Consider the following 21,341-nt stretch of genomic DNA (forward strand, 5'->3'; position numbering starts at 1 on the left):
CACTAGTAAAGAAATGCTCAAAATTCTCCAAGCCAGGCTTCAGCAAAATGTGAACCCTGAACTCCCAGATGTTCAAGCTGGTTTTAGAAAAGGCAGTGGAACCAGAGATTAAATTGCCAACATCTGCTGGATCGTCAAAAAAGAAAGAGAGTTCCAGAAAAACATCTATTTCTGCTTTATTGACTATGCCAAAGCCTTTGACTGTGTGGATCATAATAAACTGTGGAAAATTCTTCAAGAGATGGGAATACCGGACCACCTGAACTGCCTCTTGAAAAACCTGTATGCAGGTCAGGAAGCAACAGTCAGAACTGGACATGGAAAAACAGACTGGTTCCAAATAGGAAAAGGAGTATGTCAAGGCTGTATATTGTCACCTTGCTTTTTTAACTTATATGTAGAGTATGGCAGAAAGTGAAGAGGAACTAAAAAGCCTCTTGATGAAAGTGAAAGAGGAGAGTGAAAAAGTTGGCCTAAACCTCAACATTCAGAAAACCAAGATCATGGTATCTGGTCCCATCACCTCATGGGAAATAGATGAGGAAATGGAAACAGTGTCAGACTTTCTTCTTTTAGGCTTCAAAATCACTGCATATGGTGACTGTAGCCATGAAATTAAAAATGCTTGCTCCTTGGAAGAAAAGTTATGACCAACCTAGACAGCATATTAAAAAGCAGAGACATTAGCCAAGAAAGGTCCATCTAGTGAAGGCTATGGTTTTTCCAGTAGTCATGTATGGATGTGAGAGTTGTACTATAAAGAAAGCTGAGCACCAAAGAATTGATGCTTTTGAACTGTGGTGTTGGAGAAGACTCTTGAGAGTCTCTTGGACTGCAAGGAGATCCAACCAGTCCATCCTAAAGGAAATCAGTCCTGAATATTCATTGGAAGACTGATGCTGAAGTTGAAACTCCAGTACTTTGGCCCCCTGATGCAAAGAACTGACTCATTGGAAAAAACTCTGATACTAGGAAAGATTGAGGGCAGGAGGAGAAGGGGATGACATAGGATGAGATGGTTGGATGGCATCATCAACTCAATGGACATGAGTTTGAGTAAACTCCGGGAGTTGGTGATGGACATGGAGGCCTGGCGTGCTGCAGTCCATGGAGTCGCAGAGTCAGACACGACTGAGTGACTGAACTGAACTGAACTGGTCATCTGTATTTGTCCTTTGGAGACATGCCTATTCAGATCCTCTGCCTGTTTTTTAATTGACTTGCTCTTTTGTTTGTTTCATTTTTACTATTGAATTGTTTGTGTTGTTTTTGTGAAGAACTATGCTAATGTCTTCCCACCTGAGAGGTAGTGACCTACTAAAATAGTGGTTATTTGATCACAAGTGAGATTTTTAGAAATGAACTGGGACACTGATTTTGAGAGGAATCAGTGATGTTTGGTGGTGGGGAAATGGTTGGAGTTTACTAGAAATGCCTAATGATTGCAAACACAGTACCTGTTGAGTAAAGCTGATGTTCAGAAACTGGAGTGCCCGAGTCTAAATTCCAAAGTCAGAGATCAAAGGCAGGAATAAACATGTGGGAGAATCTGGAATGGGATGGGGCCAGAATTGGTGCTGATTGCAAACAGAAAAGAAGACAATTTTAAAAAAGTATAAGCACCATGTTTCAAGATTGCCTTTATTACCAAAAGGAAGCCTGGAACCAGACTCTTTGGGTTGAAATTCTGACTCTCCTATTTACTATATCTGTGACACAGTCAGCTTAATTAATCTTTTAGAGTATTTGTTTCCTCTTATATAAAATGCAAAAATTATCATAATAATCATCTAGGACTAATGTGTGAATTAAGTGAATTAATACATATAAAATACCTAAAACATTAACATGTACCAAAAGATATTACTTTTATAATATTGTTGGTATTGTTTTTATTACAGCAAACAAAATTAAGTCAAGCAGTTAATGTCATAGGCACTATGCTTTTAATATTTCCAACATCCGTGACATATATATATGTTATTCCTATTTTTACAGATGGGGAAGCTAATTTTCAGAGGGGAAAGTGACATCTCTAAGGTTTCATAGCTTTAAGAAAAAGGTGTGAACTAAAAATAAGATATCTCTGACTTCCCAGATGATATATATTTTTATTTTCACTACTTCACTACTTTCAGAGACTTCTCTTAGAAATCTTTCTAAAGACAATGTAATTTTAGATGAAAGATAAAATGATTGTTTTGAATAAACAGGGAAGAGTTGAGTATGATTTTTTAAAATAATTTCAGTGCATTTTAATTTGGTCTTGACAACACATGTGTTTCGGCCAGCACTAATGAAATAAAACTAGGAATAAAGAAAGAGTGGGGTTTTTTAAAAGCAAAAATTATGAAGAAAGCCTCCCATTGCAGATGTATCTTGCACAGTGGTACGAAGGCATGGTAATGACATATATTAAGTAACTATGAGTTATTGTGTGTGACTAGAGCATGGAATGAATGAGTCATCAATTGGAAGTCAGAGTAGACAGGTATTTGGGGCTACATTACAAATAGTCTTGAACTCTATACTGAGAATAGAATAAACTATTATTAAACTACATACTATATACAGTACTCTTGCCTGGAAAAGCCCAAGAACAGAGGAACCTGGTAGGCTGCAGTCCATGGGGTCGCTAAGAGTCAGACACCACTGAGCAACTTCACTTTCACTTTTCACTTTCATGCATTGGAGAAGGAAATGGCAACCCACTCCAGTGTTCTTGCCTGGAGAATCCCAGGGACAGGGGAGCCCGGTGGGCTGCCGTCTTTGTGGTCGCACAGAGTCGGACACGACTGAAGCGACTTAGCAGCAGTAGCATAGGGTATGGGGAAAACTAAGATTTTTAAAAATGAAAGATGAATATAATAAAGTAATATACTGAAAGAGAAAACTCTGGTAGCAAGGTATATAGTATTTTTGTTGTGAGAGAAAGTGGATAAAGGAGATCAGAGACTCTACAAATAGTCATGATGATAAGGAAATACAGGGAATTGGATCCTTTGGGAAGTAATTTAAGAAAATAAGACTCAAAACTTTTTTAATATTAAAAATTAAGCAAGGATAATTTGTGAGTGGCTGATTTTTATCTGTGGCAACTGAGTAAGTAATGATTTCTTTTTATATGGAAAGACAGGTGTAGAAGCAGGTTTTAGAGGGAAAATGAGGAATTCAGTTTTGAAATGGCTAATTTAGATGTACAGTGGGATATTTAGATAAAGCACCTATTTGGAAATGTGTTGACACTCAGGACTTGAAGTGTAGACTTGAGGATTCTGATGATGCATTTGATAATTAAATTCATGTGAATCATAGATTACCCTGCATATGAAGATAGAAGGAAGGCACTATAAATAGTAATAGATCTCTGGGAGATTCTAGAATTTACATAGCAGAAGGGGGCAACTTGTTGGTAAAGAAGATGAGATATAGTAAAAGATTTAGTCATGCTATGAGAAAGAAGTGAAATAGAAGGTAAAGGAGCAGAAAGTTTTAAAGACAGAATGTCAGTTCAGTTCAATTCAGTCACACAGTTTTGTCCAGCTCTTTGCGACCCCATGGACTGCAGCATGCCAGGCTTCCCTGTCCATCACCAACTCCCAGATCTTGCGCAAACTCAATGTCCATCAAGTTGGTGATGCCATCCAGCCATCTTATCCTCTGCCATCCCCTTCGCCTACCTTCAATCTTCCCCAGCATCAAGGTCTTTTCCAGTGAGTCAGTTCTTCATATCTGGTGACCAAGGTTTTAGAGTTTCAGCATCAGTCCTTCCAATGAATATTCAGGACTGATTTCCTTTAGGATTGACTGGTTTGATCTCCTTGCAGTCTGAGGGACTCTCAAGAGTCTTCTCTAACACCATAGTATTTCAGTTTCAGAAAAATCAGACTGTGAGGTCAAGAAAGATGAGGACATTAACAAGTTACTAGACTTCACACTTAAAAAACAATAGGATTTTTCCACGAGAACACTTTCAGTGGAATAATCAGAGGACAGGTAGGTTGTGATGAGTGGAAGATTGAATGGCAGTGAGAAAGACGAGGTATAAAACATAAATGTCTCTTCTAAGAAGAGTTGAGTAGGATAATGATAATTGACAGATAAATATTGAAAAAGAAAGTCATGATTTTCTTTGAGAAAAGAGCAAATGAAACCAGTATAAGTACAATTTTGATATACCCTGGGGTGGAGAAGATGTTTGAAAATATTTGCTCCTGATGGTATCTATTTCCTCATAGTATGAAACAAGGACATCTGCTGGGTAACTTGAGAAACTTAGGTTTGGAACACTCTACTAGCAGTGGGTGATTAAAAGGTTGGAACAAGTGGGATTGTTGTACTAATGTATTTTTAAAAACATAGCGAGAAAGTTGAGTATCAAATGTACTGCAGTATATTCTGAGTAGCCTGCAAAAAGGAACAAAGAAGATAGGCAGATGGGTTGAGCCGTGGTTGGAAATCGCCAAGGCAGATGTTTAAAGTCAAAGGATGAAAGTGAAAGTGAAAGTCAAGTCGCTCAGTCGTGTCCCACTCTGCGACCCCGTGGACTGTAGCCCACCAGGCTCCTCCGTCCATGGGATTCTCCAGGCAAGAATACTGGAGAGGGTTGCCGTTTCCCTCTCCAGGGGATCTTCCTGACTCAGGGATCGAACCCAGGTCTCCCGTGTTGCAGGCAGACGCAGGTATTATGCTTTAACCTCTGAGCCACCAGGGAAGCCCAAAAAAGTCAAAGGATAAAAGGAAATTAATCCAGGAAGATTTAAATAGATAAGAAAAACTGGGATCAGAAAACTGGGTATATTCCATATCATTATCAATGATCTGGTGTTGTAGATGAGAAAATGGAGTTAAGTGTACGGATAGTCTTGGGTTTTCCTGATAGCTCAGTTGGTGAAGAATCTGCCTGCAATGCAGGAGACCCCAGTTCGATTCCTGGATCAGGAACATCTGCTGGAGAAGGGATAGGCTACCCAATCCGGTATTTTTGGGCTTCGCTTGTGGCCCAACTGATAAAGAATCCATCCACAATGCGGGAGACCTGGGTTCTGTCCCTGGTTTGGGAAGATCCCCTGGGAAGGTCTACCCACTCTTGTATTCTGGCCTGGAGAATTCCATGGACTGTATAGTGCATGGGATGGCAAAGAGTCATACATGACTGAGTTTCTTTCACTTTCACTGTCATATGGATAGGAGTTTGTCAGTCATCTCTTCCCTTTCACTCTCTGCATAATATGATAAGAGGAGTAAGTATTTAAAATGTACTTTCCAAGAGTTGATGAAGTATGACTAAATTTTTAAAGGGTATGACAGAATTGGCATAGTCTAACTGAAGAAAATAGCATCTTAGATTTACATATGAACTAGATGAGACATTGGGAGTGAAGTATGTAGATTTTTTTTCCTTTTGCCTGCCCAATGACCTTAGATAGGTTTTACTTTTCTGAGCTTTAGTTTCCTCATTTGTATATTGTACATTTGTATAATACTTGGTGTACCTGCCTCAAACGGTTTTTTGAATCATCACTGTTACTTAAAGTTTACTTAAAACAGAATTACTCAGAAGGTACCACACTATGAGAGAAAAAGGGAGATGTAGTTCTAGGCTTAGATAAATTTTGGAAACTCCAATATGTTTTCTTCTTGGAGTGTTGAAGCTCCAAATGTACTTCAGTTTTATTTTTTTTAATAAAAAGAAACTGATTTTATTTCACTTATTGTTACACAGCTTTATTTAACAAGGCTATTTTAAATTAGGAAAGAATTGTGTTTATTATCTTTAAAATTTGCACTAGAATTCTGCAGAGCACACCTTTTATTATGTATATGTACATGTATATTATCTTTAATTTTTTTTATGGTCACAAGAACTGTGAGGTAAGCTATGTCAGAAAATACGTTGCACATATGGCCAGAATATTGGCAATATTTGCCCAGATGTTTTTTTATTTTGAGAGTTCTGTTGCTTAATTTATAAGTGTCAACCATCAGATTATACTTGAAACATATTTTGAATTGGGCTCAATTATTATTTTAGACAAATATTCTTATTTCTCTAGTGGTCATTGATTTCTTAGTCACAAAAATCTCTCAATGTAAGTATGAAATTTTAGTTTACTTTATTTGACTTGCTTTGATAATATTTTTGTTTAAAAATTTTTTCATTCTTATTCATAAAAGCTATTGGTCTATAGATTTCCTTTCTTAATATATCTTCATCAGATTTTTATATGAAGATTGTAGGGATTCTGTAAGATGAATTAAAAAATACTCCTTTTACTGTTTTCTGGAAGCCTTTATGTATGGTGTTACTTAAATATTTGGGAGAATTTTCTGGTAAGGATATTTGGGTCTGAGGATTTTGAAAAGATGACTTAAGTAGATATGTAACAGTTACTGAATCACTTATATTTTCTCTATTCATTTTTTGGTAAACCATTTCTCTAGAAAATTTTCCGGTTCATGTAAAATTTTAAATTAATTGACATATAGTTATAAGTATAGATAATACCAACAGTTTTTAATTTTATTTACTGTACATTTGCTTTTTAAAAATTTATTTTTACTTTATATTTTATTCTATATTTATTTTAGTTTAATTTCTATTCATTTTCTAACTTCTAGACATGGATACATAGATCATGATTTTACTTTTTTGTGTGTAATACATAGATTCAAGGTCATACTGCTTTTCAGAGTAGATCTGCAACTTGAGTCATATGTGGCTTGGATGAACAGAAACATAATAAAAACAAGTGGAAAATTTATATTACACACAGGTATAAGGTCCTTAAGCAAATATCAATGTGGCAGATATTTTAGTTGTTTTCCAATGCTTCAGAGAAATTTATTTTATGGTCAGAGAAGTGTGAGAAAGAGTCTCCGAGGGAAACCTGATAGGGACTTATAAAGAGTAGACCCTTATTCTACGATGGCATCATTTTGTGTTTGTGTCAGAACTAAACATAGAATGACTGTGTTAATTTTAGAGAAAGTTTAAAAAAGTTTTTATTTTTCATTCCCACGAGGAAAAGACTCAAAAAAAAAAAAAAGCCTTCCTAGTCCCAGGCTGAAAACTTTGATGACTCATAACAATCTATATTAAGTGAAATGAATTAGGAAATCCTAAATTTCACATACCATTATTCAGTAAGTTGTACATGTCTTTGAAAATAAATGTGAATTTTCTAATTTTCAGAATAGTTATTTTCTAATGAAAAATTTCTAGTCTTTTTCTTGTGGATGGGGAAAGAAGGTATTGTAATATTTTCCACAGACTTTGTGCATATGTGTCTCAGTGATGTCAAAAAATACCTGGACAGTTTGGAGTGAATCAAGAGAGGAAGAGCATAGTATCAGTTTGACTTTTAGATTTTGTGTTCCTGTTGTTAGGATAGCTATATGAACCATCTGTTTTCCCCTCTATCTCTTCAGGTTCCTCACTGACCCGGCTAATTCCACAAAGCAGACTTTTCTCTTGACTTCCTCTCCACTACCTAACGTCTCTCTTTTGCACGAGTTCCTTGCACAACTCAGTCATACATGTGTCGATGCTTGTCTGGGACAGTGCTTGCTTTAATTTCAAGTCACTAGGCTTTATAATTTTAATTTCCTTTAGAAGTATTTTGGATTTATTACATGTGTTTAATTATATTACACATTTTAATTATTCTAAAGTCAATTGTTTATTATTTCACAGTTAATATAACTAATATGTTGTAGCTTGGACAGATCTCAGGTCTGGATCTTTAAATGTAACTGTCAGATAGAAAGAATAAGTCAGGAAGACCAAATGCTGCACCATCTCTTGGGAGGCTCCTGTGTTTCAGATGTGTTAATGGAACCATCCAGGTGGAAACCAGAGATGTCATATCTGGGTTCCTCCCAGTGGACTCCCTGAATTCTCTTTCCTGGAATACTGAATTGCTTTCTGAAGTTGCATTAAAAAAAAAAAAAGCCAATAACAAGCTTGAGTGTATTTAAACTTCTTTCTTGAAGGGTTCTCCTTTTATAAGTAAACTATTTCATTCTTCCAGATCACACCTAAAATTATTTGAAATAATAGGTTATTTATAAAAATACATTAATATAGAAACAATTACATAGATTAAAACCCTAAAAATAAATGTCTATTTTTGTTTCAAGAATCTGATAAATTTTTTTTCCCAGATAGAGCAGACAGAAAGACCATTCTTGTGGATTATGGAAAAATCTATTTCTGACCCAAAGGGAGTCTTTTGACTGCTTACATTAAAAAAAAATCAAATGCAGAATTTGTTTGTTGTAGGCTTCTTGGTTCTCTCTTCTGGAGGGACAAAAATGGGACATTTAAGTCTGAAAGTGGTATAAGTTGTATAAAATCTCAGATATTTTATTTGAATCTAGATAGCTTCAAAAATGAAGAGAAAGATTTTTATATGCACAAATTGGGACCTCAGTGATATATATTTATTTCACATGATGACAGGGGCATCCTTAATACTAAATACTTGTCATCAACTTATATTTTATAAGGTCAAATGGATCATTAGTTTGGCTAAAAATAATCAGTTATAAACTAAGTGAACAAAGTTAGCAAGAAGAGCTCTTTGTATCATTAGGTTCCATACATATTGAATATTTTTCCACTATTAAGTGTATGGTTGAAGCCATAGCTATTAAAGTATTTTAAATTTGGTATTTTAAAAATATTTTTAAGTATTTAAAAGGTATTTTAAAGTATTTTAAAATTTAAATTTTAAACAGGAGTATACATTTCAAATGAAAATACTCTTAAAAGTTATTTTTTAATATTTAAAAAAAATGTCACACTCTTTCTCAAATTCTCAATAACATATCCATTTTATCTTATTATCAGTTCTATTTTACATATGAGGAAATTCACACTTGGAAGGCATAAGTAAGTTGTCCAGTTTGTAAATAATTAAGCCTAAATTCAAATCTATGCAGCATATTGAATGGACCAATATTTTAATTACCATAGAACATTTATTTAAACAGCCAATAATAGAAACATTATTTTCACTTCTTGTGTGTGTGTGTGGAGGGGAACATCAGAGAAGTTAAGATGTGAAGATCAAGAAGCTATCAGGAATGGGGTTTGAACTAGTTCTCTCTGAATCTAGAGCTTGCCCCCTTAAGCCCTGTAACCCTTCAGTACCTTCTCCGTCCGTCTCTCTCCATTTCTCTTGCATGTGTGTAAGCAAGGTATGTGTTGCGCTCAGTTGTCCAGTCATGTCCAACTCTTCACAGCACACGGACTGTAGTCCACCAGGCTCCTCTGTCCGTGGAATTTTCCAGGCGAGAATACTGGAGTGGGTTGCTATTTCCTACTCTAGGGGATCTACTTGATCCAGGGATAGAACCCATGTCTCCTGCTTGGTAGGTGGATTCTTTACCACTGTGCCACCTGGGAAGCCCCACGAAAATAAATTATAGCAAAATGACAATTGTAGTTATCTCTGAACTGGCTGGATCAATTAAATGAATATTTTCTTATTTATTCTTGAGCACTTAAAGAATTTACTACAAATATTTTTATTGAAACAAAAATAATAGAGCCTCAGTAAATAATCTTACCTTGATAGATTGGTGAGTTTGATCTAGGAAGATAAACAACTGACCAGTGTACATAAAAGATCTATAACTCTTTAAGTAATGATTAAGAATGATCATCAAGTAACACATTACTATTCACTCTAGCAGTAACAGGACATATTCCCAGCCTAAATATATTGGATTCCAACTGCATAGCAATATAGTCTAATAATCACGAGTATTGGCCATTCTTGAATTAGAACAAATGTACTATTGGGGGTGTGAATTGAGAAAATGGGAAAAATTCAGGTCATTAACAAACTAAGTAGGATAGTGGAAAGACTGAAGACCTAGCAGGTTTGTTCAGTATTAAAGAAGGTCATTGCAAGAGGAAAAACGTATATCTTTTTTGAATTCTGATTTGAGCAAGCTAATCATTAAAAACAATTATTAAGGAAACTTGAAACTTGTTAGATGTGTATCAAATGATATTAAGGAATTATTTTTATTTTACTTATGTGTGATAATGATGTTTTGGGGATACTTACTTACAGTGGAATGCTGCAATGTGTATGAAAGTGAACGTGAAGTCACTCAGTCACGTCCAACTCTGCGACCCCATGAACTGTAGCCTACCAGGCTCCTCTGTCCATGGAATTTTCCAGGCAAGAATACTGGAGTGGGTTGCTATTTCCTTCTCCAGAGGATCTTCCTGACCCAGGGATCAAACCTGGGTCTCCTGCATTGCAGGCAGTTGCTTTACCATCTGAGCCACCAGGGAAGCAATGTGTGTGGTTTACTTTAAAATAATTTGTTGAGAGAGATGGCAATGACTGCTTATATATATGGGAACATAATCTTATTGTGTCTCTACATTTATGAGTTGATATAATTCTAGTAAAGTTAAGAAAAGAAAAAGGACAAAGATAGTAACTTAATTAGCAGTGAACTTGTGTAATGGAAAGGACTTTAATAGAGACTAGATAAACTGAAAGTGTGTTCTGAATAGTTCAGGTGAATTTTCAGTCTTCTTGTGAATGATAACTCCCTAGTACTAGACTTTTGTGAGTGGTAAGTGAGGTAGAGGCATGGAAAGCACATAGGGCAATTCCTGAATATAATACAAATTCAAAATTACTAGCTATTAGTTTTACTCCTATGAAAGTCAGGCTAAAATCAATACTCACTATAACCATATGTGTATACTAAAGATATCCTAGTAGTTCTTATTTTATCTATGAGTTTAGTTAGGTTGAAAGAACCTGAATTAAAATCCATCTATTTCCTAATAAGCCACGAGGGAAAAAAATGAAAAATTAGGCATAGTACCAGTGGCCCTATATCTGTGAAATATGCAGTCAGGACCATGAAGAGAGATATATGGCAAACAAATAAAGAAGAAAAGACACAAAGTTTAAGTGGCTCTCCTGAACTTAAACCACTAATTATTATTAGAAATGATCATCTACATTTCCTAAATCAAGGTTTCCCAAATTACAAGTCCATGTCTTTCTTGTATATGATATCTTTTGTTTCAAAAGAGTGGGTTGGAAGAGACAGAAACAAAACATAGGCAAACTACATGCAGGTTTTTAGTTATAGATGTTCATAACAGAACAGCTGAATCAGACCTGTGTCTGTGGCTGTGTTTTTTTGTTTACCGTGGTGTCTCTAGGCCAGCAAAGGACCTGACCATAACGAAGGGTGCAATAAATACTTGCTAAATAAGTAAACATGCATCTGTATTTCATTATCCTTGTGTGGAAAATTTGTTATTAATAGAACAAGTCATCTCTGCTTTTATAGTTTAGTTTGCAAGATAAACATAATAAGCACTAAGGTAAATGACATTAGAGATGTTGAAAAGAGTGGTAACTGATCATTTTCTAATAGTTTTCTAAACAAGTGAAATAAGTCCAAGTAGAGGATTCCAAAAGTAACTAATTTAAAACCTTAACTATAAATAAATTTTAAATGTATTTACATATACATATAATACATATGGCTATATACATACCATTTTGCTATTTATATTATTAAATATCTTATTAATGTTTCAGAAAATGGGGGAAATATTTAAAATGATTTTTATTTTAAAAGCCAATACAGTGATAATTGTGTATATTAACTCCAAATGTGGGTGTCACAATTCTTTATAGTTAGTGAAATTCTTACAGAAATTTTTTGAGTTTTTAATTTTAAAGAGTTGAATGTAATTAGTGTGTTTTTGTATAAGGTGAGAGATAATGGGTGCATAGGATTATGAAATGGTGATGTGTTGACTTAGATGAAAAATTGTGAATATTAATATCTGTGCATCATTTTAAAATAATTTTTAGATTTTGCCACTACTATTATTCCTTTCAAATCACACGAATAGGGAACTTTTTTTTTTTTTTCAGGCTGGAACTTTTCTTATACTTCTATATCTTTTCATGCTTTTCTGAGTCTGGCTTCTAATTGAGCTCCCTCTAAAGCACTATGTCAAATTGTTAGGTAGTTAGATTAGGAAAAAGGAGTCCAGAATGGCGGTGGCTAAAAGACAAAGAAGGGAAAAGCCAGCAAAAATAGAACAAAGGAAGGTTGAAGACCTGAGTAAGAACCTCAGGTAAAACAAACAGCCCTCCTGGCTAGCCCAGTTTACATAGGGCAGGCCCTGGGGGAGGAGAAAAAACATGAAAAGAGGAGTCAAAATTGAGCTGGGGGTTTCTCTTTGCATCTTTTGGGTGGACCTGCCTTCATGCCTCGAGGATGTATTTTCCTTTGCTTTCTAAATAAAATAGCTAAAACATGGAACTGTAACACTGGTCCATCTGAGGAAATTACACGGGGCTGTAACACTGGTGTGTCTGTCGCTTCAAATGTTTGTTGTGACAAGGCAGAACTGAGGAAATTACAAACTCCCCCGACAAAACTAATATGATTCTTGCTCACACATGTGTACAAAGACTTAGAAAGCAAACTTTCCCAATTATAAGGCTTGGCATGTGCTTATTGTGAGAAGTGGGAAAGTGACAGATGTGGAGGACGTTTCTGAGGAGTCCAACTGGTCCACAGGCAAGTGCAACCGTGTCTGATTAGGCTGACATTTCTGACTGTTCTTTTCTACTTGAGCCTGGGGGCTCTCTAATTGTTTTTCAGATCACTTAGCAATTAATGGTGCCATTGTCCTTGGGCGACCCATGTGCAGATCGATATTTGCTGGCAGAATCCAACTTTGGGAAGATGTAATGAGAATAACTGAAGCGGCTATTAATAGATAAAGCCCTCAAGCAATGACTGTGAGCTAGAAAGTCAGGAGGCTGTGATTCTTCTGCAAACAACTACGTTTCACGGGGTCTGTCAAGGAAACTGGAGGTGTAATTAAAACAAGCTCCTTAAAAAATTATTTATACTTCAACTACGATTAGTAAATCTATTTTTTTGCCTTTTTGTAGTCTGATATTTGTTAAAACCATATTCTGGAATATTATTGTCTTTAAGACCTTATACTTATTCCTTCACCCCACCAAAGTGCTCATAATATTAAAAAAAGCATATAAACTTATTAAGGCAACACTATTTGCCATTCTATTTAAAGTTATAAAAGTGAACCATTCAGAATCAGGATAATTCCCTTCTACCCCTATAACTTTTGTTCATTCATTAAAAATGTGCTTCAGGCTAGATCTTGGATCAAAATAATTAAGTCAACTTCTAAATCTATGGAACATTCAATGTCACTGGCCACTTTTAGGTTTTATCAGTGTAAGACATGATTAAAAAGAAGTCTATGGTTGAGGAGCTCCAAGTGACTATATTAGCAGAAAAAATTAAAACCAGTGATTTTATTTAAATGTACTAGCTTAAGAGAATTCAAAAACCTAAGGAAGGAAAATACAATGTTAATTTTACTCTTTAAATAGGAATAATTTGTGTTGACTGGAAGTCAAAAACTGTCAGTCTCAGAGTTAATCAAATGCATATACACTTTTCTAAATGGATTTATATATTGTTTCATATATTATCTAAAAAACTTCCTTTTGTAGCAATTTATATATATTAGCATAATTTTTACCTATACATAAAGCTTATACACTACAAATGCAATGACAAGCATTTAGTGCAAGGAAACAATATTTTGAAGCAATCATCAATCTGACATGGTTAGAGGGACTCCTAAAGAACCAATTAATAACTTATCAAATAGCCTCTAAATAATAATGAAAATGAAACATTAAACACAAGATTAAGAAAGTGCAGGTAAATTGGATTAAAAAGTATTGGGAGGAGTAAAAGTAGACAGATTCATACATTTTGCCTTTCATTATGTATCATTCTACTTTCTTATTTCTTTTCATGAAAAAAGTATGAAAAGCTAGTAGATCAACTATGTGAAGATGATGAAGCACTTCTTCCTTAATAGTTACCTAGTGAGTTGATTTTTCTCCATTATTCAACTTTTTATAGGTTTCTGATCATTTAAAAACAAATGATGAGACTAAGACTTAGTGATCATTGAAGATTTGGGGTCCCTGGGATTTTGGGTAAGTGGGCAATGTGTAAAGCTTTAAGAATGTGATTGCACAAATTCTTATTCAATCTACAAGACCAGAATTTTTATAAAATATGTGCCAAGCAATATTTGTCAAAAGGTAGCAAAAGATATTAAATTCTGGTATGATATGAGCTTGACTGTTTTGCAATAAAGACATAGCTGTGTCTCTGCCATGTGCTCAGTCTGGATACATCTAAGGATCACATAAAGTGCTCTCAGAGAATAGTGTTCACCATACTGTCTATGCATTTCATAATTTATTAAGCTAGATTACATTTGTTATTAGTAAACTGCAGGCAGTTATCAATATATTCTTTTTTTTTTCTTTTTATGTACTTTCTCCCTTTTGTTCACCATATTTCTTAACTTTTATTGAAGGATAATTGCTTTACAGAATTTTGTTGTTTTCTGTCACACCTCAACATGAATCAGCTATAGGTATACATATATCCCCTCCCTTGAACCTCCCTCCCATCTCCCAACCCATATCATCCCTCTAGGTTTATACAGAGCCCCTGTTTAAGTTTCCTGAGCCATACAGGAAATTCCCATTGGCTATCTATTTTACATATGGTAATGTAAGTTTCCTTGTTACTTTTTCCTACATCTTACCCTCTCCTCCCCTCTCCCCAGGTCCATAAGTCTATTCTCTAAGTCTGTTTCTCCATTGTTGCCCTGTAACTAAATTCTTCAATACCATTTTTCTAGATTCCATATATGTGTTAGAATATGGTATTGCTGTTTCTGACTTACTTCACTCGGTATAATAGCTTTTAGGTTCATCCACCTCATTAGAACGGACTCAAAACCATTCTTTTTATGGCTGAGTAATATTCCATTGTGTATATGTACCACAATTTCTTGATCCATTCATCTGTTGATGGACATCTAGGTTGCTTCCGTGTTCTAGCTATTGTAAATAGTGCTTCAGTGAGCAGTGGGATACATCTGTCTTTTTCAGTTTTGGTTTCCTCAGGGTATATGCCTAAGAGTGGGATTGCAGGGTCATATGGTGGTTTCATTTCTAGTTTTTTAAGCAATCTCTATATCATCTTCCATAGTGTCTGTATCAATTTAAATTCCCACCAACAGTGCAAGAGTGTTCTCTTTCTCCACACCCTCTCCAGCATTTATTGTTTGCAGACTTTTTGATGATGGCCATTCTGACTGGAGTGAGGTGATATCTCATTGTAGTTTTGGTTTGCATTTCTCTAATAATGAGCTATGTTGAGCATTTTTTCATGTGTTTGTTAGCCATCTGTATGTCTTCTTTGGAGAAATGTCTGTTTAGGTCTTTTTCCCACTTTCTCATTAGGTTGCTGGTTTTTTTGGCATTGAGCCATATGAGCTGCTTGTATATTTTGGAAATTAATCCTTTGCTAGTTTCATTTGCTATTATTTTCTACCATTCTGAGGGTTGTCTTTTCTCCTTGCTTATAGTTTCCTTTGCTGTGCAAAAGTTTTTAAGTTTAATCAGGTCCCACTTGCTTACTTTTGTTTTTATTTCTGTTACTCTAGGAGGTGGGTTATAGAAGATCTTGTTTTGATTTATGTGATCAAGTGTTCTGCCTATGTTTTCCAATAAGAGTTTTATAGTTTCTGGTCTTACATTTAGGTCTTTAATCCATTTTGAGTTTATCTTTGTATGTGGTGTTATGAAGTGTTCTAATTTCATTCTTTTATGTGTAGTTGACCAGTTTTCCCAGCACTGTTTGTTGAAGGGGGTGTCTTTGCCTCATTGTATATTCTTACCTCCTTTGTCAAAACTAAGGTACACATAGGTGCATGGGTTTATTTCTGGACTTTCTATCTTGTTCTATTGGTCTATATTTCTGTTTTCATGCCAATACCACACTGTCTTGATGACTGTAGCTTTGTAGTATCATCTGAGGTCAGGAAGATTGATTCCTCCAGCTCCATTCTTCTTTCTCAAGACTGCTTTGGCTATTTGGGTACTTTTGTGTTTCCATATGAATTGTGAAATTTTTTGTTCTAGCCCTGTGAAAAATGTCCTTGGTCGTTTGATAGGGATTGCTTTGAATCTGTAGATTGCATTTGGTAATAAAGTCATTTTCACAGTATTGATTCTTCCCATCGAGAAACATGGAATATCTCTCCATCTGTTTATGTCATCTTTGATTTCTTTCATCAGTGTCTTATAATTTTCTGTGTACAGTTCCTTTGTTTCCTTAGGCAAGTTTATTCCTAGATATCTAATTCTTTTTGTTGCAATGGTGAGTGGGATTGATTCTTTAATTTCTCTTTCTGATTTTTCATTGTTAGTATATAGAAATGCAAGTGATTTCTGTGTATTGATTTTGTATCCTGCAACTTTGCTAAATTCACTGATTAGCTCTAGTAATTTTCTGATACTATCTTTAGGGTTTTCTAGGTACAGTATCATATCATCTGCAAACAGTGAGTTTTACTTCTCCTTTTCCAATCTGGATTCCTTTTGTTTCTTTTTCTTCTCTGATTGCCGTAGCTAGGATCTCCAGAACTATGTTGAATAGTAGTGGTGAAAGTGGACATCCTTATCTTGTTCCTGATCTTAGGTGGAATGCTTTCAGTTTTTCACCATTGAGAATAATGTTTGATGTAGGCTTTTCATATATGGCCTTTACTATGTTGACATAGGTTCCTTCAATGCCCTTTTTTTTGAAGAGTTTTAATCATAAATGGATGCTGAATTTTGTCAAAGGCTTTTCCAGCATCTATTGAGATTATCATATGGCTTTTATCTTTCAATTTGTTAATATTGTGTATCACATTCCCTAGGATAGACCACATCTTGGGTTACAAATCAAACCACAGTAAATTTAAGAAAATCAAAATCATGTCAAGCATCTTCTCCCACCACAATGCTATGAGACTAGGTATCAATTACAAGAAAAATAAAACTGTAAAAAGCACAAACACATGGAGATTAAACAATACATTTCTAAATAACCAACAGCTTACCAAAGAAATCAAAAGGGAAATCAAAAATTTCTAGAAACAAATGACAATGAAAACATGACAGCTCAAAACCTGTGGGTTGCAGCAAAAGCAGTTCTACAAGGGAAATTTATAGCAATACAGGCCTACCTCAGGAAACAAGAAAAGCATCAAATAGACAGCCTAAATTTACACCTAAAGCAACTGGAAAAAGAAGAACAACCTCTCCCCCAAATTATCAGAAGGTAAGAAATAATAAAGATCAGAACAGAATTAAGTGAAAAAGAAATGAAAGAAACAATAGTAAAGATTAATAAAACTAAAAGCTGGTTCTTTGAGAAGATACACAAAATTGACAAACCTTTGGCTAGACTCATCAAGGAAAAAGAGAGAAGAATCAAATCAACAAAATTAGAAATGAAAAAGGAGAGGTTGCAATAGACAATGCAGAACTACAAAGGATTATGAGAGACTATTATGAACAACTATATGGCAATAAAATGGATAACCTGGAAGAAATGGACAGATTTTTAGAAAAGTTCAGTGTTCCAAGACTGAACCAGGAAGAAATAGAAATTTTGGGCAACCCAATTACAAGCACTGAAATGGAAGTTGTAATGAAAATTCTCTGAAAACAAGAGCCCAGGACCAGATGGCTTCACAGGAGAATTCTATCAAACATTTAGAGAAGAGCTAATGCTTATTCTTCTAAAACTCTTTCAAAAAATTGCAGAGGAAGGAACACTTCCAAACTCGTTCTACGAGACCACCATCACACTGATACCAAAACCAGACAAAGGCAATACAAAAAAGGAAAACTACAGGCCAATGTCACCAGTGAACACAGATGACAAAATCCTGAACAAAATTTTAGCAAACAGAATTCAGCAACAAAAACTCATACACCATGATCAAGTTGGGTTTATTCCAGGGATGCAAGGATTCTTCTATATATGGAAACCAATCATTGTGATACACCATATATTCACTTTTGATATTCATTTTTCAAACTAAGCTGTTCATTGGTAGTTTGAAATAAAAAAAGTAATGGACTGTGCAGCCAGTTGGACCAAGTATTGTCAATTTCTCAATGCTATCATGCTATTTCTGTAAATATATAGGATATATTTATTTGTATGTATGTCTTTTCTATAAACTTGATTGATAGGTATTTACCAGGCAGTGATATGTTAGAATTTACTTTTAGAGCTTGAAATAGCATTTGTTATGAAACAGAGGTATTGTTTTTTTAAACTGGTGTTTAACCACTTTTAAACTCTGACGATTACTGAATAGAGAAGTAATTTCCTAAAATTAGGATGATACATATTCAGTAGGAGCACGTTAGGTATAAGGGACTTTTATCTGAAAATATTATGTCCTTTCCTTTTGTAGTACTTATATAAGAGCTCTCTTCAGCTTTCCTTTTTCTTTGTATTTGTCTCATATAATTACCAGTGACCTCACCACTTATTTGTTCACAGTGATTGTTAAATTTACATCCTTATTTCTGACCTTCTTTTAAGCCTTACTATGGATGCACCCAACCCCAAATTTCACATGGATATTTTCAATGAATGTGTCCTCTTAATCCATAGTTGACATTAACAAAGTGAATGTGTAGTCTCTCTTCTCCTGACTGAGTTTGCTTTCTGACAACCCTGAATCTCTTGACGTGCTGCCTGAAACTACTTCCATCAACTGATTACCAGATTTGACTCGGACGTTTTTCTGACCAAAGTAGTATGCCATCCTTACCCACTGATGGTTGTGCATTCCTTCCTAGGATGTGTCAAAACTTACATGAAAGTGTTTTATAGCTGATTGAATTAGCAAAGGATAACAAATATGTTATGCTTCCCTGTTATTTACTTCTACAACACTGAGTGTTTATTATTTTGTAATATCAGTCACTAAAATTTATTTTCCTGATATACTTCAAGTTCAAGAGCAGGGTCATTGTCTGTAAGACTTGCCATTGGGCATGTAGCACAACACCTTGCAGCTTATAGGTGCTTTAATAAATGCTTGGTGAATAGCTAAACAACCTAAAAATGCTGTTTAATAACATCTAAAAATTTTTTGAAAATTCTTATTTCCCTATACTAGCAGGAATGGCTTTTGATTATTTAAAAGTGTAACATATATCATATACCCAAAACTTAAGCTCTTCATCTTCTTCATTAACTGATATTTCCAATACTTTTGCTTTTAAATGCACCAAAGATATTCATATAACAGCTTCAATTTTACTTTCTTATTAAGATAGTTGTACAGGTAAAATATTATTTAGAAATTCTGATCAGAATCATGTAATACCTGTCTGGTGCCTTTTCCAGGTATTTTGAGTTTGGGCCTTCTCATTAGCTGTTGAACAGTGAGCTTTCAGCTCTGGAAGCAGGGTGCATGAGCTGGCACCAGGTCACCCAATGTCCTGCCATAGTTTTCATGCTGGCCAAAGTTCTCAAGTTTATGGTTCTTTTAGGGTCTTACTTCCAACAAATACCATCTAATGCCTAGAAACAGCTGAACTTTTGAGAGAAAGAGGGCAGGAAATGTGTGGCAGCGCCACGTATTTAAGGCAATGTAGGTTAGCAGCCAATAAAACTCATGTGGTAGTAAGAAGATGGCTCAGTTTTTCACCTGGATACTGCCTTTACAGGAGTCTTAATAGCAAACCCATAGAGTGTTCTGCTTCATGCAACAACCTTCTGACTTGAGAAAGATCTAAACAGCAAAGAGCAAAACATAGTAAAGCCTGGTATTTGTTTAAAAAAGTGACTGTAATTGAGCAGTTTTTAAACTTAGTCATCTGTTTATTAACTAAAGCCCCCGCATACCTTTCTCTAGATGTTTAGCAAAGAGCAGTCTGACAAAATGCATTAAAACGTGGTTCTGACTCACTGGAAGTTTAATTTTATGAGTGAGTTCTAGTATAGCAGAGGGATGAATAGGAGCATCATGTCCTTAGGAAAAATCTGAAACTTTCAGGTTTCTGAAGACAATTTATAATTTCCAGCAAAATTCAAACATGCATTATAATAGTTTCTGCAGTTTGGTGTCATGAGAAATACTTAAAATTCTTGGAGTTGGATGTGAATATTTTATTGAAGTACTAACTTCCTAGGAATTTTGAAAAACTCTATTTAGATTATTTTACTGTCTTTTATTAAAACAATCATTTTCACATTAACTTTATCATGTCTTGATGTTTAAAAGCCTTGGGTTTAATTATGTAGATGTTTAAAAGCCTTGGGTTTAATTATGTAGCAGAATAATAATTACAGAGGCATAAAGTGTGTACCATGTAGACTACATAGTAGATCAGAGAAAAAGCAAGAGAGTTCTAGAAAAACATCTATTTCTGCTTTATTGACTATGCCAAATCCTTTGACTGTGTGGATCACAATGAGCTATAGAAAATTCTAAAGAGATGGGAATACCAGACCACCTGATCTGCCTCCTGAGAAATCTGTATGCAGGTCAAGGAGTGACAGTTAGAACCGTACTGGACTGGTGCCAAATTGGAAAAGGGGGACAGCAAGGCTGTATCTTGTCACCCTGCTTATTTAACTTATATGCAGAGTACATCATGTGAAATGCCAGGCTGGATAAAGAACACACTGGAATCAAGATTGCCAGGAGAAATATCAATGACCTCAGATATGAAGATGACACCATATTTTCTTATGGCAGAAAGTAAAGAGGATCTAAGGAACCTCTTGATCAAAGTGAAAGAGGAGCATGAAAAAGCTGACTTAAAACCCAACATTCAAAAAACAAATATCATGGCATCTGGTCCCATCATTTCATGGCAAATAGATGGGGACAAAATGGAGACAGTAACAGGCTTTATTTTCTTGAGCTCCAAAATCACTGCAGGTGGTGATTGCAGTCATGAAATTAAAAGATGCTTGCTCCTTGGAAGAAAAGGTATGACCAACCTAGACAGTATCTTGAAAAGTAGAGACATCACCAATGGCTGATTCATGTCTATGTATGGCAAAAACCACCACAATATTGTAAAGTCATTAGCCTTCAATTAAAATGAATAAATTACTTAACAAAAAGAAAAGGAGAGGCATCGCTTTGCTGACAAATGGTATGAGAGCTGAACCATAAAGAAAGCTGAGCACTGAAGAATTGATACTTTTGAACTGTGGTGTTGGGGAAGACTCTTGGAAGTACCTTGGACTGCAAGGAGATTAAACCAGTCCATCCTAAAGGAAATCAGTGCTGAATATTCACTGGAAGGACTGATGCTAAAGCTGAAGCTCCAATGCTTTGGTCACCTGATGAGAAGAACCGACTCATTGGAAAAGACCCTGATGCT

The sequence above is a fragment of the Muntiacus reevesi genome, chromosome 16 (assembly GCF_963930625.1).
Source record: "Muntiacus reevesi chromosome 16, mMunRee1.1, whole genome shotgun sequence".
Lineage (NCBI taxonomy): Eukaryota > Metazoa > Chordata > Mammalia > Artiodactyla > Cervidae > Muntiacus > Muntiacus reevesi.